The sequence below is a fragment of the Aquarana catesbeiana genome, linkage group LG06 (genome assembly GCF_042186555.1).
Source record: "Aquarana catesbeiana isolate 2022-GZ linkage group LG06, ASM4218655v1, whole genome shotgun sequence".
In the NCBI taxonomy this organism is placed as follows: domain Eukaryota; kingdom Metazoa; phylum Chordata; class Amphibia; order Anura; family Ranidae; genus Aquarana; species Aquarana catesbeiana.
The window spans coordinates 91,869,076-91,883,451 of NC_133329.1; positions in this window are offsets into that span (position 1 = coordinate 91,869,076).

A 14,376-nucleotide genomic window follows, 5' to 3' on the forward strand; every position below is an offset into this window, starting at 1 on the left:
GCTGAGGACGGGAACGCCAAAGTGAGCTGTGCACGGGGACGCCAAGTTGAGCTGTGCACGGGAATGCCAAGGTAAGCTGCAGACAGGGATGGCAAGGTGAGCTGTGATTGGGGGCGCTAAGGTAAGCTGTGATTGGGGGCGCCAAGGCGAGCTGTTGTTTGATACACCAAGGTGAGCAGTGGACAGGAACGCCAAGGTGAGCCGTGGTTGGGGACGCCAAGGTGAGCAGTTCACAGGGATGCCAAGGTGAGCTGAGGACGGGGATGCCAAGGTGAGCAGTGGATGAGGACACCAAAGTAAACTGAGGATGGGGACGCCAAGGTGAGCTGTGGATGTAGATTCAAAAGTGAGCTGTGGACGGTGACGCAAAGGTGAGCTGTGGACGCGGACGCAAAGGTGAGCTGTGGACACCAGCACAAAGATCAGCTGTGCCCAAGCATGTTTGGTATTTCTTTACTCTGCGTAACATCATCTTTTATAGTTTACAGAAAAAAATGGGTTATGTTGCATTAGAATTCAAAAGAGTGTATTTTTTCCCCACAAAAATTGCGTTTGGAAAACTGCTGCACAGATACCGTGTGACATAAAAAATTTCAACACCCACTATTCTCTAGGGCCTCTGCTTTAAAAAAATATATAATGTTTGGGGGTTCTAAGAAAATTTCTACCCAAAAATCCTGTTTTACATGTAAACAAAAAGTGCCGGAAAAGGCCTGGGGGTCAAGTGGTTAAGGTAGGATTTACATTAAATGTAAACTAGCTGAACTGAAAACTAATTTCATAACTTTTAAAGAAACTTATAAGTAAACTAAATGCAGTTTATTTTGTATATTTGCCCTAAAATCTTCTACAAGTAGTGACCTAAGTTGTGGGCCTTTTCCATACTGGAACCCGGGAGACATATCTTATTAATCTTTCCTTGTTCAATGTATCTGGGTGTGGATCTAAATTCAGCGATCGTGTGATACTCGATCCACGAGATGCCAGTCCACTTGCTTCGATGTCGGAGTGTATTATTGTCTCGGCCCCGTCCGTGTGAAATGTTGCCAGTCATTTTCTGCTAATATTAAATAAACAACAGCTTGCAAAGTTCCACCAGCAATAGTCTTTTTTTCTAACATATAAGGGTGAGGGGGAGTTGGTGCGGAGGTCCCCATGGTACGGTAAAGAACAAATGAGCATTTGGGGCTGTTTAAAGCAAGGGGGGGCCATGGTGCCAGAGCGTGCTGGATCCAGTCCAGGAATCCTTCAGACTTCTGTCACCTCATTAACTCCGAGGTTGCAAATCAATTCTTAATTATAAAAGTAAAAATGAGAGGCAAGCGGGAGAGGTTTGCTAAGTGTGGTGAGGGGGACAAGTGTGCCCTTCTGAACAGGCGACTCCCCAAAGGCTCCGTACGGAGGCAGTTTTATTTTTACAGCTTCTCTGTATGGATGGCACCATCATGCTGAGTTATGTTCCTGTATAAATCTGGAGAAACATTAGTATGCTCTTAAAGAGAACCTGCAGTATCAAACTGATCACATTGGCAGCAAGGTGGCAAGGTGCTTGGCACCAAACCAGAGTACAAAGTAAACCGCCTAAGAATCCTGACTTTGATAAAACTTGGAGCTGTGCTCTGCCCCTCATAATCCCTTATTGCAATGTGGGTGCATTGGCTCCAATTAGAGAGGCTCTAACTTTGCAGTGTAGGATGTCGTAGGCATGGGCTCCAGAGCAAAGTCAAGAATTCTGTGTGTGCCTGGCCAATCCTGTTATTAAACCCATCATAGCTGTTAGAGAGGACCTAAACGGTGGTAACTGTGCCCAAAAAGAGGTAAGCCGAGGGCAAAGGACTAGTCACTGGGCTTCATGTAGGCTAATCTGTAGGCCTCCTGCAGCTAATATTTTCTCATTAATAATTTAGCATGCCCTGTTCCACCTTGTGGTTTTGTGTGAAGGCACCCATTTTGGAAGGGCAGGGCTTTGCTTCCTCATGTCAGAGCTGCCCCCTGATAACCTGTGATCTGATTACTGAAGGAAGAATAAGATTCATCAGAAGAGGTGTAGGACTCAGATCCACAACATGAATGAATATAAGCAGGCATATTCTAGCACTGCAGGTTCTCAGGTACAACTTCCTCTCAAGCAAGTAGACCAGTGAGCAGTGCAGTAGTGACATCATCAACTTTCCAAATCTGAGACTAGCGGTCAGAAGCAGCGGTGCATTTGATGATCTGATACTGCAGATGGGCAGCTATGTCGCTCAAGGCACAGGAGAGCCTAGGCACACGAAGTGCACTGCTATTTGTCCAGAAGGAATTCAAGACAGAAGTAAAAAATTGGTTAAGATTAAAAGAATGTAAAGTCTATTTATTGATCTTTAGATATACACTGGGCCTAGGCATAAACAAGCATTTAACTGCTTTTTAACCCTTGCAGTGGGAAAGAAACGACACTGCAATGGTATTGTTTTCCTAGGAGTTCAGCTTTAAGGAAGGAAGTTGAATGAGTCTTAGTCAAAAATGGAGCTCCCTTTAGTGGTTAATCTACAAATCTCCAAATATAATAAAACAGAAATGTAAGCATTTAAAAATGTGAAAGTCATATCAACAATGACTTAAGGGAGGCCCTGCAGTAATAACTTAAATATGTGTTTACTTTAAAGGTCCTGTATCGTGTTGAATAGCGGGAACGGAAGTAATCCATAAGCAGTTTTGAATGTTAATGGGATTCCAGCGTGGCAGTTAAAGGGTGAGGTATCCCTAGGCCACATGAGGAGATGTTCCCACACACCCATGACCTCTCCGTAATCTTTTACTTTCCTGGGTCTGGCTGCTGCCTACACCTCCCCATCTGTTTGGATAATGCGCTTTAACCCCCTCTCCCACCTGTGCTGCAGCATCTGGAGAAGTCCCCAGTGGGTGAGAAGGAAGACCCAGTGACCCGCTCTACTGCCCTGCACGTCCCCTCAGCCCACTACCTCTCCCCACGAGTGCACTTTGTGAGGTACTTCTAGCTTGAACTCATCTCTCACTCTTCTAGTACCAAAAGCATATGAGTCACATGGAAAGAGTTAACTCTAAAACAAATTAGTCATAACAATTTTTGTAACTTATAAATAGATTAAATGTGTACTTGACACTTGCAAACAACAAGTCGGCCATTTTGTAGAAATGATTGAGCTTCTCTACAAATTCTCTCTACTAACTGAGAAAGCTTACTCATCCACTCACTATACTCATGAAAATGCAAGATATGCATTCTTTACTGTGCTAACATCATGGCGGTGCTAAATATTTACAAGAACGTGGCCTATCCATTCACTAGATGCCAGTCACATCACCGATGCACCTTGTGTTTAGGATAATACCACCTTTTTTTAGCGACCACCAACAGTAGTGGCTATGATTCTTATTATGGAGAATACAACCTATCAGAAGGCAAGGACATCACTTTTTAGCCAACATTTTGTGTACCCCCGACCATCACACCAATTTGTATGGCCACCCCTCTAGATTACCGAGATCAGGTGTTTCTAGTAAAGGTACTGTTAATACTACAGCAAAGACATTTTAGACAATTGTGTGCTTCCAACTTTGTGATAACCGTTTGGGGAAAGCCGTTTTCTGTTTCAGCATTAACTGTTCCCCTGTGTACAGCTCCATAAAGATATAGTTTGATGTGGAGGAACCGGAATTGCCTGTACAGAGCCCTGACCTCAACACAATAGATCACCTTTGGGATGAATTGGAATGCCATTTGAGAGCCAGATCTTGTCCTACCCGACCTCAGAAATGCTCCCGTGAAGAGTGGAAGCTGTCATAGCCATAAATGGTGGGGGTGTCTATAATAATGTCCATGGTTTTGAAATGGGATGTCCAACAAACTGGTGTGATGGTCACATGTCAAAACATTTTTGAGTTGTATATTTCAGTCAGGTTCTCTTCCATATTGCAGCCTCAAACAACTACTGTTCAGATTTTCAGAGGCCTGGGCTTGAGCACAGGAGGGACTTTTTCCCGTGGGTCAGTACTAAGATTTGTTTGGTTGGTGGTCCTGCATGAAGACACTTCACAATTCAGATATCGATCAGAGCATGAATTGCAGTTAGTGACACATAGGGGGTAACTTACTATAGCGCCAATAAATTATCCTGCAGTCCCGGAAAATAGCGCCCAATTAAGGCCAATTAAGACTTCAACTCTCAGAAACTGGGCGCTAATGCAAATGGAAAGCAGCGCTATTGCCGGTGAACATGCCTGTCAGATCACATACTGTAAGTGGGAATAGTGGAAGACAATGGGGCTCGAACCTGCAAAATCCAAAGTTCTCACTGAAGGCTTATATGCAAGTTCTTTGTCATAAAAAGTGTATGGGAACCTGGGTTCTGCCCCAGGGGACATTAATCATTTGAAAAAAATGTTTTTAAAATGGACATTTTTTCAGGAGTAGTGATTTTAATAATGCTTAAAGTAAAACAATAAAAATTAAAAATTCCTTTAAATATCGTGCCTGGGGGATGTCCTTAGTATGCCTATAAAGTAGCGCATCTTTCCCGTGTTTATTACTGTACCAAAGCAATAACATTTCTAAAGGAATGACATTTTGACATTTCTAAAGGAAAAAATGTTATTTAAAATTGCTTGCGGCTGTAATGAATTGCTGGTTCCCGGCAATATAGAGTAAAAAAATGGCGTAGGTTCCCGCCACCAGTCCATATCAGGTCCTTCGAGTCTGGTATGGATATTAAAGGGAACTCCACGCCAAAATTTTTTTAAAAATGGCGTAGGGGCCCCCTTCAAAATTCATACCAGACTCTTATCTGAGCACGCAACCTGGCATGTCAGAAAAGGGGGAGGGACGAACGAGTGCCCCCCCCCCTCCTGAACCATACCAGGCCACATGCCCTCAACATGGAGGGTGCTTTGGGGTCCCCCCCAAAACACCTTGTCCCCATGTTGATGGGGACAAGGGCCTCATCCCCACAACCCTTGCTCGATGGTTGTGGGGGTCTGCGGGGGGGCTAATGGGAATCTGGAAGCCCCCTTTAACAAGGGGACCCCCAGATCCCGCCCCCCATGTGAAAGGGCAGGGGTACATTGTACCCCTACCCATTAACCTAAAAAATGCAGTGAAATGTGACAAAAGACAATAGCCCATTTTTGACACTTCCTTTATTAAAAATGTCTTCTTCTTTCCCCCGCTTCTTCCTCCATCTTCATCTGGTCTTCCTTCGTTTTTCTCCTTCTTCCCCTGCTTCTTTCTCCATCTTCCTCCGCTTCCTCCTCTAGTCTTCTCCATCTTCCTCCGGCTTCTTCTTCCCCCGCTTTGTCCTCTGGTCTTTCTCCTCTGCCGCTCCCGCTGAACATTCAAAAAACGAACCTCATCCGATGCTGCGATGGGGCGCACAATGTCACTCTGAGACCCCGCCCCTTGTGACTTCACCGCCCAGGGCATGATGGGTCAGTGATGTCACAAGGGGGCAGGGGTCTCCTGCTCACGTCATCCAGGGGCCACGCCCCATAGTTATATATGACATGTGCGCTATGGAAGCAGACAGATCAGCTGGCCGCAGCATCAGAGGAGGGTCATTGTTTTCATGTTCAGCAGGTCGGTGGCAGGAGCGGCGGAGGAGAAAGACCGGAGGAGGAAGCGGGGGAAGAAGAAGCCGGAAGAAGGTGGAGAAGACCGGAGGAAGAAGCAGCTGGAGGAAGAAGGGGAAAGAAGACATTTATAATAAAGGAATTGTCAATTGTCTTTTGTCACATTTCACTGCTTTTTTAGGTGAATGGGTAGGGGTACAATGTACTCGATACCCATTCACATAGGGGTGGGCGGGATCTGGGGGCCCCCTTGCTAAAGACATTAGCATGTTGGGGAATTGAACCAGCAACCCCAGTGCTGCTAGACAGAATTGCTACCCATTTAGCAAGCAGGCAGCCTCACACATGTTGTCGGCATCTCTGTGGTGTGAACCAGCCCTAAGTCCATAGCTATGCTCAGTGTCACAAGCTATATACAATATATTGTCCAAAGTATTGGGATGCCTGCCTTCATACGCACATGAACTGTGATGGCAACCCAGTCTTAGTCCGTAGGGTTCAAAATTAATTTGCAGCTATAACAGCTTCAACTTTTCTGGGAATGCTGTCCACAAGGTTTAGGAGTGTGTCTATGGGAATGTTTGACTATTCTTCCATAAGTGCATTTGTGAGGTCAGGCACTGATGTTGGACAAGAAGGCCTGGTTTACAGTCTCCGTCTCAGTCTCTAATTCATCCCCAAGGTGTTCTGTTGTGTTGAAGTCAGGATTTGTGCAGGCCAGTCAAGTTCCTCCACCCCAAATTCCCTCATCCATGTCTTTATGGACCTTGCTTTGTACACTGGTCCAAATCATTTGGTGGAGGGAGGATTATGATGTGGGGTTGTTTTTCAGGGCTTGGGTTTGGCCTCTTAGTTCCAGTGAAGGGAACTCTTAAGGCATCAGCATACCAAGACATTTTGGACAATTTCATGCTCCCAACTTTGGGAACAGTTTGGGGATGGCCCCTTCCTGTTACAACATGACTGCACACCAGTGCACAAAGCAAGGTCCTTAAAGACATGGATGAGCGAGTTTGGGGTGGAGAAACTTGACTGACCCCAACCAGATAGAACAGATTTTGGCTAAATAAGAGCAGAAACTGCAAGCCAGGCCTTCTCATCCAACGTCAGTGCCTGACCTCACAAATGCACTTCTGGAAGAATGGTCAAACATTCCCATAGACACACTAAACCTTGTGGAAAGCCTTCCTAGCCTTCCCAGACGCTGTTCTAGCTGCAAAGGGTGGGCCAAATTAATTTTTAACCCTACGGACTAAGACTGGGCTGCCATTGTTCAAGTTCATGTGTGTAAAGGCAGGTGTCACAATACTTTTGGCTAGATAGTGTATCTGACAAGATTTACAATGGTGGTGGAAGGACTTGGGAGATGAGACAACTTCTCTACATGAAGCAGCATGTTTGGGATTTGAACCCAGACACTCAGGGATGCTAAGCAGAAGTTCTAACCTCTAAGTAACTTTACATTACTCAAGAGTCATTTTTCTTGATTTATTCTGTGATATTTGGTGGCTCTTTGTGGGTGAGTGTAGAATAGTGATATTACCCTCAATTTTTTGGGAATTACATTTTGATTTCTGATGTTGGTACACATTTCAAATTTTTTGGGCTCAAATTATGATTATTTGAAAATAATAAAAAGCACAAAAAATTGTGACTCATTTTAAATTTGTATCAACAATGGTATTGTTTGTGGTTTGTAAATACACCTGTGTGAGTTTGGGTAAAGATTGTTGTGAGCTAGAGAGTAACAAGTGAAAGTGACAGAGAAAAATATAATTTATCAAAACTTTCCACAGTCTAGCATTCTTAAAAACAAAATAGTTGTAGTAGAAGTAGAAGCAACAATGTTGCAAAGGAAAATGTAATTCAGAGAAAGATACATTTCATCTCAACATTAAAAGGATTTATTTGGGGAAGTTACAAATGTACTATTAGAATCAATGGCTAAAACTTGCATTGGACTATAATAGCGCAGATTTTCACTCACAAAAAATGCGCTTTAACACAGCGCTCATTCTGGTATTTACTATAGCGCCCTGTAAAAAAGACATTGGAGCTAAAATGAGAGCTATTTGCAGATCTGAGCATGCTCAGTTGTGTTGGCACCTAGTTGTACAAAAACGGGGAATTTATCTCTTCTCAGACTTTTAAAGATATTTCAGTGTACAGTTTAACAGCAGATTATCTTTAAATAATATACCGCATATTTTAGTACCATTTAGGCAATTATATCATGTTCTAAACATTATTTCCATGTGCACTACTCCAGGTTTTAGCAGAGTAAGGGTTTGTGCGCTATTTGTTTTCAGGAAACTATAGTAAATTTGATTTTGGGAGTATTTTTTTACCAGCGCTATAGTGAATACAGTTTTAGCGCTAATTAGCGCTGCGGCGCCATAGCAAATGACCCAGTGGGCATTATATAGCTACCTGTTCTTTGTTCAGACATGGGACCGCAGAATATGGCAGAGGGAAGTCCCTACCATTTAAAGGCCATTTTGGTTGTAGTTGCTCCCCAGGCCAAAGGTTCCCTCTGTGGTGAACATCTGCTCAAATCTGGTAAAAAAAAAAAAAAAATGTTCATGATAAAAACATAGTTGCTATCATTGCTGACCCCAATTGGAAGTACGAGTTACCTGGCTGTATACTGATCCTGTGTCTTTAAAGTAGAACTTTAGAAAATAAAGTCCTAATAGATCACTTCAGGCAGGCCCCTTTTACAGTTACAGCTAGGTAAAACATCAAAATAAGTGCCTATACTGTTATAAATTCAGTAATACACTTGTCTCAAACTGCTCTGCACATGCTCAGTGGCTCTCTATTCTCGGCACAGTGCCTAAAATCAGAGCCACTAGAGGCCGAGTACGTTCTTTTGTTAAAGAACATCAGTTATCAAACTGTTATGGCTAAAGTCAGCTTTAATACATTTAAAATCACAAAGAACAAATATACAGATCAGGAAAGTCATTCGAAAGGTCAGAAGTCCTTATCTGCATACCTGTTCCAGCTCACTGCAACTGGCATCTTCAGAAAAAGAAGTCAGCAATGGTAGCCTCCATCTTTCCCTCATGACAGGTTTCTTGAAAATTAAAACCTGAAATATTTTAGTGACAGCTGTGTCCCAGCAGAAGAATATCAAGGCATTTTTTTAACAGGGATTAGTGATTAGTTTGAAAGCCACAAGGCAGACAAGGGGTTAATCCATGCACGTTCACACCTGCAGCTGATGGAGTGCAGAGCGGGAGCGCCTCTCCACTACTGTTTGAGCCTGGCACCGATAGCTCTGGCTTTGGCCCACTAGAGGTTACAGACAGATGTCAATGCAGAAGACATTTTGCCTTTGGGAAATAATGGATCTTTGTTCCCTCACTACATTTCCAAAGCCTGCTGCTTCAGGAAAGAATTTGTGTGCTCGTTCCTCCTATACCCCCTCTTATCAGAGCCAGCAAGCCCGTATGACTATCAATTCTGAGTTTAAAATTCAGAATTCTGGGATAGAAATCCAGAATTTAGGTACAAAAAAAACAAATCCCATCTCACCCAATAAAATGTTTTGCAAGACCCCTAACTATACATATTAGACAGGCACACTCTCCTGTCATGCGTATTGAGCCTAGGTTCAGAATAGTTCGATCTCAGACATTGCATGTCATACCGGCATCCAATTTGCATAAATGTGAACCCAGCCCAATGCTGAACATAATCTTGAGCTTTAGAGATAATTTGTGTTATACGAAACAAAAACATTACCAGCAATTCAGCACAAAAACAAACTTAAGCTACTACTGGTCCTGTATTGTAGATTGATGGTATTGCAGAGAGGGGAAGATGCGCAAGCAGACTCCCATTCATCTCTTGCCATTCACCAGCTTTTTCTTTTTTTTTTTTAAAGTGGAGTTCCACCCAAAAATGGACCTACGCCACTTCCACCGCCTACCCCGTCCTCCCCCGCTGTATTCTGTGACACACAGAATACAGCAGGGACCTGAGAGGACGCACAGCGCGACTCGTGCATGCGCAGTAGGGAACCAGGAAGTGAAGCCGCACGGCTTCACTTCCTTATTCCCTCACCGAGGATGGCGGCGGCAGCTGCCGAGAGCCGAAGGATGGATCGGCTTCGGCTGCTGACTCCGTGGGCTCCCTGGACAGATAAGTGTCCATATATTAAAAGTCAGCAGCTGCAGTATTTGTAGCTGCTGGCTTTTAATATTTTTTTTTCAGCAAACCTCCACTTTAAGTACCTCCTGTGGCTTTTCTACTCACCTAAGACTGCCATTGGTTTAGAGCATTGATCTCCAAACTGCGGCCCATGGGCCGGGTATGGCCCTTTGCCCTTATTAGGTTCTTGGGGCACAGTCCTCCCATTGACACTAACAGTAAGGCACCTTTCCTTCCACTGACACGAGTGATGGGGCACTTTTCCCCCAACTGACACCAATGATGGGGCATTATTCCTCCCACTAATACCAGTGATGGGGCATAGTTCCTCCCACTGACGCCAATGATGGGGCACTATTCTTCCCACTGATCTCAATGATGGTGCACTGTTCCTCCCACTGATATAAAATATTGAACACTAATAATAATTATGTGGCACTATTCACACTGATCACCAGCCTGGGATTTTCTGGCCACAGTCCATCCCTCCTAAAGACGGAGGGACCGTAATTTGGCCCTTTGTTTAGAAAGTTTGAATATCCCTGGTTTAGAGGATCAGGATGACAAGCAACAAGCATTTTTAGGATGAAGTCTATCAGTCTTGCCTGAGAGCAGGCACCACAAGATTATGCCTCTGATTATTATTTTACTTTGTGGCCTTGACTGTTTCAAATTCAGAGTTATGCTTACTCATCACTCCAGCAGGATTGCCCTAATGGCCAAAAACAGAGCTTTTCATTAGATGGAGGGACGTCCAGACATGATTTGACCATGTACTACTACTCTACTGCAGCCTGGCCAGACCCCCTTCCCTCCCTATATCACCTGCCTCCATGTATTCAAGAGTGATACATTTAATCTAATGCAACCTAGCCAAAATCTGGATGGATTATAAATTAACCCCAATCTTTCTCAACCTTTTTTCACTTGAGAAACCCTTGAAAAAAAAGATTAGATCTTGGAGAACCCCTGAAAGCATTTTCTGATCTACACATACCGCCACAGGAAATATCACCTGTCGCCCGCTGAACACAACCCATTCAAATAAATGGCGCCACTCTGCAAGTTCCCCGCAACCGTATGCAAGGGTGCATTGGTGCTCAGCAAATACACTTATGCCGCGTACACACGAGTGGAATTTCCGTCAGAAAAAGTTCGATGGGAGCTGTTCATTGTATATTCCAACCATGTGTATGCCCCATTGGACTTTTTCCGTCGAAAATTCAGACGGACTTAGATAAAGAACATGTTCCATATTTTTCCGACGGAACTAATTACTATCGGAAAAACCGCTCGTCTGTATGCTGTTCCGACGAGATTAGCGTTCTTGGCGGTCGGACTTTGGTGTGACCGTGTCTGTGCAAGACAGCTTGAGCAGAATTTCGTCAGGGAATCCTTCAGAGTTTATTCTGACGGCAAAACCGCTCGTGTGTACACAGCATAAGGCTCTGTTCACAGCTGCGGGAATGTGCCCCATATCACTCAGGTTCCCAGAGCGCACAAAAACATATTTTTCGTTTAGGTGCATCACAATGCCATTCATTTTTCATGGTACCCCAATGTACGTGGCTAATGCACATGCAGTATTCTACAACCCATGGAAGCCTATTATCATGCTTTGTGGTGCGCTGCATTAAAAAAAAATGCATGCATGGTTCAATTTATTTGTGTTGGCCAGCCTATTCAAATGAAATGTGCATCAACGAATATGCGTGCATTGTGCAGAACACGGGTGTGAAATTATCCTTAGTGCATTGACACTTAGCAGATTTTGCAGCTGGTTCCATAGTGGTGGAATAACTGGCACCCAGCACACAGAACCACCTGTATAGAGATTTGAATCTAGTGACCTTTTCCATTCAAATTCCCTTTCACCTGGAATTGATCTCTTGTCTCATGGTCATCCTTGTCCCCCAGCCTCTGCCCCCCAGATTTCTGTGTGAAAATGGTAGTACTACTGGGTGGTTCTTTAGTAGTCAAATGTAACACAGAATGTGAAACTTAGAACGAAAACAACCCTTCCTACCCACCTAACATAAATGCATCCTTACCTCCCTCCTCTCTCACCACTGGACAATTATTTTTATTGTCCCCCTTTCTCCAGTGACTTGCAGCCTCCTCGGATACTGACGTCATAAGTCCCAGGGGGCTTTGTGGTACTTTTAAGTGCATACACTGCAGGGCATCATTAGATGTCAGGCTGTCTTACTGGGTCTTGCAGCCACCCCCCTGATGACACACCATGGTCAAAGAATTTGGAAGAGACAGAACTCCCCTGATGACAAAAGTAAAGGAGATGGCGGCGTGGGGTCCGGTGTGCTGTGACAGATTGCAGCAGGATTTTCTGGATGTATGAGTATGTATTTTGAGGCTAACCCAGCTAACAGGCAGGGATGTGCGGTGAGGTCAATGGCTGGTGAGGCACTGGCTAGTATCAGAGCCAGATACACACGCTGCGATCGTTAGAGTGAGAGCAATAATTCTAGCACTAGACCTCCTCTGTAACTCTAAACATGTAACCTGTAAAAATGTTAAAGCGTCGCCTATGGAGATTTTTAAGTACTGAAGTTTGGCGCCATTCAAAAAGTGTGCACAATTTTAAAGCATGACATGTTGGGTATCTATTTACTCCGTGGAACATCATCTTTCACATTATACAAAAAAATCGGGTTATCTTTAGTGTTTTTTTTTATTATTATTCATGAACCAGTTTAAAAAAAAAAAAACGCGTTTGAAAAATTGCTGCGCAAATACCGTGTAACGTAAAAAGTTGCAACGACCACCATTTTATTCCCTATGGTGTCTGCTGAAACAATATATTTATTGTTTGGGGGTTCTGAGTAATTTTCTAGCAAAAAAATTATGATTATTACATGTAGGAGAGTAGCGATGAGCTTTGCGTTCGAGTCGAACCCATGTTCGACTCGAACATCGCATGTTCGACCGTTCGGCGAATTGCGAACAGTATGGGCCGCTCACGCCAAATTCGAGTGGCGCGTCACGGCCCATAATTCACTGCGGCATCGCAGTGCATTGCTGGCTGATGATTGGCCAAGCATGCACTATGACCCGCATGCTTGGCCAATCACAGCGCCGTCTGTACAGAGAGACGTAATTGGCCAAAGCCAGGCTGGCTTTGGCCAATCATGGCTCAGGGGGTTTAGTATACGCCCCACACTATATAAGGCTGCCTGCGTGGCGGCCTTGTGTAGTGTGTTGTGGCGGCGGAGAGATAGACAGAGAGACGGTGTCATTTGATTTAAGTTAGATAGAACAGGCAGGCGAGTCAGTTAGCTGCACTTACAGTGTATCGTGTACATATATGCATCCTAGGTGTTGTGTGTGTATATATTGTAATAGTGAGAGTCCCTGTCACTGTGAAAATGGGGTTGAGGTGGACATGGGGTATGCACGTTTGCTTGGGGCAGGGCTTCAGAGCATGAATGTGGACTGGAGAAAACTGCGTTTGCAGCTTTCTCCAGGTTTTGAGATCCACCAGCAGATTGACTGGTCAGGTGTGTGTTGGGCTATTTGTAGACACCTGACCATAGTTCTGGGCTCCACCCTCCCGAGGAGAAGTGTGCATGTCTGCACAGGTCTGTCTGTCAGAGCAGACAGAGGGTCTAAGCCTGTGGGCTGGAAAAGAGTGCTGAGGTACTGGGTGTACAGGAAATCTGTTATAGAGCCGAGAGGGCTGAAGCATGTGTACAGGAAATCTGTTATAGAGCCGAGAGGGCTGAAGTATAAGTCTGAGCAGCAGTGCTGCTGAAGAGAGCCAGGTGGCTTGGTATTTTTGATTAAACTTACATTGTTGCTGTGGAAAGCTGAAACCCCTGTGTGGGCAACACTTCTGTTATTGGACATTTTCTTTCTTTAATAAAAGTGGGCCTACAAGCCCTTAAAACTGCGTATCTGGCGTGGACTCGGCTCACTGGTAAGCTCTACCTTTAAGCTAAACCAACCCCCGATGTTACAATATATATATATATATATATATATATATATATACACACACTGTATTCAGTTTAGCTAGATCCGTTCCTGTTATTCTCTTCTACTGACAGGCAGGCAGGTGTTTTTACAGTATTTACAGCTACCTGAAGAAAATTGCTGTTGTTCTGATCCTATTAACTTCACAGGCAGGCAGCTACAGTATTTACAGTTAGTGTAGTGTGTCCTCTGCACAGTGTGCACCTAAAGCTACCTGAAGAAAATTGGTGGTGTTCTTCTGATCCTATTAGTACCACAGGCAGGCAGCTGCAGTATTTACAGTTAGTGTACTGTGTCCTCTGCACAGTGTGCACCTAAAGCTACCTGAAGACAATTGCTGTTGTTCTGATCCTATTAATATCACAGGCAGGCAGATGCAGTATTTACAGTTAGTGTACTGTGTGCTCTGCACAGTGTGCACCTAAAGCTACCTGAAAACAATTGCTGGTGTTCTCATGCAAATAATACTACAGGCAGGCAGTTGATTCTGCTAGCTGCAGTATTAGTATATATATACACATCCCAGCTTTGTGCAGATACATCTCACTGCAGGCCATTAGTATGTCTGGAAGGCCAACAAGGAGGGGTAGACAGTCACAAGCCAATAATAGGGGGCAAGCAGGCTCTGTGTCTAGAGGCAAC